The sequence below is a fragment of the Quercus suber genome, unplaced genomic scaffold (genome assembly GCF_002906115.3).
Source record: "Quercus suber isolate HL8 unplaced genomic scaffold, Cork oak 2.0 scaffold_158, whole genome shotgun sequence".
Classification (NCBI taxonomy): domain Eukaryota; kingdom Viridiplantae; phylum Streptophyta; class Magnoliopsida; order Fagales; family Fagaceae; genus Quercus; species Quercus suber.
Window position 1 is genome coordinate 447,108 of NW_027069619.1, and position 3,662 is coordinate 450,769.

General features: G+C 33.0%; 1 long non-coding RNA gene across 1 annotated transcript; it reads left to right on the top strand.

Annotated features, from left to right (window-relative positions):
- Window positions 1-1,061: 1,061 nt before the first annotated feature.
- On the top strand, window positions 1,062-3,315 carry LOC136069247 (uncharacterized). The gene is made up of 2 exons (XR_010630476.1): window positions 1,062-1,314; window positions 2,975-3,315. It is a non-coding gene; the product is annotated as an uncharacterized LOC136069247 (long non-coding RNA).
- Window positions 3,316-3,662: the final 347 nt, after the last annotated feature.

A 3,662-nucleotide genomic window follows, 5' to 3' on the forward strand; every position in this document is an offset into this window, starting at 1 on the left:
TAAAAAAAATATTTAGTGTAAAACTTTTGTTATTGTTGCACCATGTGTTTGGTAAAATTCATTTTAGAAATCTTATGTGTTATTCTCAAATCCGTTTGTTATTTTTGTTTTGGTCATTCTATTACAAATAACTGTAATCTCTGCCATTAGATATGTAGCTAATCTGGGCTTTTTTGGTAAGCTTTTACTTTTTTCAGTTGATCATCTTTAAGGAAAATAAAAATAATAGAATAAGAAAAATTTTAATTTACTCTAGAGCATCATTATGCTAGTAATGTTCTTATGTATAGATAATAGAGGAAATTGATTAATTCTTTGTTGGAATTCCAATTAGTCTTATGTCTAGCCTCTTAGATTAATTTTTGGAGGTGCAAATGATAGCCTAGTAGTAAAGACAATTTTTGTGGTGTCTTATGTTTGGGGTTCAAACCCTACCATCCCCCCTCCACCACTATCTACCAATGAAAAATAAAAGTGTTTGCATTGGTTTGAATAACATTTGATGTCTTATTATTTGCTTAAATTTTTCATATATGCAATGCTTAGTTCATTTCACGTTTTTGAATTAATCTTTTTGTTTTTTTTTTTCTCTTTTAGTCTCTAAAATTGCACAAATTCTATTACATAGCTCCAAATTAAGCTTATGTTATGGGAACAACAAACGTAATGCCTAAGGTGCCCTCACTTTTGCCCAATTAAGCACAACACCACATAATAAACTTCTCAATAGGGGTGATTTCTATGATGAAGTCATTGGCATTTGTAATGCAAGCTTTAATGGAGAATGAGCTTTTAAGTTCCATAAGTATGTACAACAGATGGAATAGGAAAATGAATTTATCTGTACCAGTTTTGAACAATAGTTTTGTATAACTACTCTATAATTGTCATAGTTTAAATATATCAATGCTGTCTTCATTTTGAAAAGTGAGAGATCAAGACCATCTTTCTCCCACCTCTTCTGTGCGGATGACCTCATTATTTTTGGTCAAGCTTCCTTTGTAACGTCCCAGCTTTTTGAAGAAAAAAGAAAAAAGGTAATGGTCAGACATTTTTGGACCACACGTGCCCACCTACCATTTAACACCCACCACTCATCGCAAATATCTCTTTTCTCTCTTTTGGCCGGCCATCTCTTTTTTTCCTTTCATTTTCTTTCTTTTCTCTTCACCTAAACACACACACACACACACTCATTTCCCACACTCTCCCACCGGGTTCCACTCCAAACCACCATCTCCCCCATCTTTTTTTTAGCAAGATCACCGGAAAATCCTTAGGAACCTCTAAGCATCTTCATCTCTTTTATTTGAGGTAAAAATTTCAAGTCTTTTTGGTGGGTTTTATATTTTTCTTGAGGTTATATTTTTTTTTTATCTAAGCTTTGATAATGATACCCATGTGATTTATGAGTCTTGGAAATGATATTCATGTGCTTATATGTATGGGTTTTGTGTTGGTGGAATTATTTGATGAGTGGCTTTATAATTTTTACAATGATGGTTATCTAAGTGGTGAAGATTTGGGGGTTCTGGCTTTTTAATGTGAAATAATTGGTGAATATAATTTTTATTGATTATTTGGAGCTAGTTAAAGATTTAAGTTGTTTGTCTTGGAGAATATTATGATTTTTGATATCATGGGTCTCTTGTTGATGTGGTGTAAATCTTATGGGGACTACTTATTAAGTGTTGGAGTTTTGAAGTTAGTGATAATACCTTGAATGATTTATGAGAATAAGTTGGAGTCTATGCCTTGTAAGTTAATTGGTTGAGAAACTTTGGAAGTAAAAAATATTATTTGTGATGTTAAATACTAGGCTTGCCTAATTAAGTGCTTATTTGGCAATCCCTAATTTGTAGCTAGATACAATTTCAAGCTTTATGCTTATTGTGATAGTTTTGCTTGATATTGTTTAGGTTCTAGCTAATTTCATTTGGGAAATTAGGCTTTTGCAGGTTGTGAGGTAAGTAGCTTTTGAATGGGATTTTTGGAAAATAACCATATTTCATAAACGTTGTTTTTGGGTCAAACACATTTTGCAAAATTATATATGGATATATGTTTTCTTAAAAGTGTTGTGTCGTGATCCTATCATGTATTATTATGTATGAAAAGTGCATCATATTTGATATTGCATTTGGAGAAATGCATGAATTGTTGACATGGAAAATATGAGCATATTTTATTTAATCTTGGATAAGGAATTCATGGATTTATGGTATACTGGAAAATTTAAAGATGCTTATCTTGTCTTGTTATTTGGGAGAGAAAATCTTTTTGACAAGAATGAAGTTGAAAACCTTACAAATTTGTGGAAGTTAGACTATTTAAGAATTTTCTGAAACTGCCTGGATATAAACTATGTATTTGAAAGTAATGTAACCTATGAGCTTTATGTGGTTGTAACACCATGCAATATGTGATTTCTCGGTGATCACCCGATTTGATTTCCGTAGTCTTTGTGACAACGAAATCAGATCCAAGTCAGTACCCTTTCACTTTGGATGACACGTTCTTCCCTACTGCCAATGGGGGGAAAAATGTTCTTTGATTGTGTGTGGGTAAGGCTACTGCCCACGAGGCTAAAAGACCACATGCAAAAGAGAGGACAATATCAAAGAGGACAATATCATGCCAGTTATGAATGGGTGGATCCCTTGATCAGTCTATGTAGTAGTGTGGTATATTTGTGATAAATTACCATATGTTAGATTTTATGGCTTTGGAATTATATTGCTAGTGCTCACAAATTATAGTATATAGTTTCAAGGTATTTATTTTGAGAAACTTTATGTTCCATTATTTAATCATTCTTGTCATACTATTATTGAAATGATCTTATAGTAGTCAATTAGAAATTTCCCAAATCAAAACATGCTTTACAAACTGTTCATCATCATGAAACTTGCATTACCCCACCCCCATTAATTATGCTACTTACTGGGCTTTAGCTAACCCCAGCTTATAACAGTTTTTTAGATTAATTAGCTTTACCTTGGATATGGAGCTTACTTCATTGGTGATGATTGGAGTGCTATATTAAATTTGGAGACTTTTGTTGTAAATGGTTGGCGACTTGATCTTGCTATGTGCAATGAGACTTTAATTAATTGTATTGGAGGTTGGTCGCTTGAGTTTTGTTAGCCTTTGGCGTTGTAGGCCTAGACTCGATGTTAAGGTCCTTATTCTTGATAAGATTGTAACTTTGTGTAATCCTATTGGAGTTTTGTAATATATTCATGTATTATGTGGAGGCACATGATTTTTAGTTATTGTTCGTAAATGTATTATAGAGCTCTGACTTGTAATGTGGAGATTTTAGTATGGTGATATATTCTTAACCTGTGGAAAAGAAAGATCTCCTATAGTTTGAATTATCAAAAAGGAAAAATCAACAGGTACCTTTGGGATTTATTTTTCATGCTTTGGACCTTTTTGAGTTTGGGGGTGTGACATCCTTTGTCAGTGCCTATGCCATTGATGATGTTCTATCCAAATTCTTCCAACTATTTGGGCAAAAAGTGAGTAAGGAAAAATCCAGAATTCTCTTCTCCAAAAATACGCCTATAGAGGCTCGGTCCACTATGTGCAATGTCTTAGGCATGATGGAAACCAACCAATTTGATAAATATCTGGGGTTTCCCCTAAAATTTGTGAAC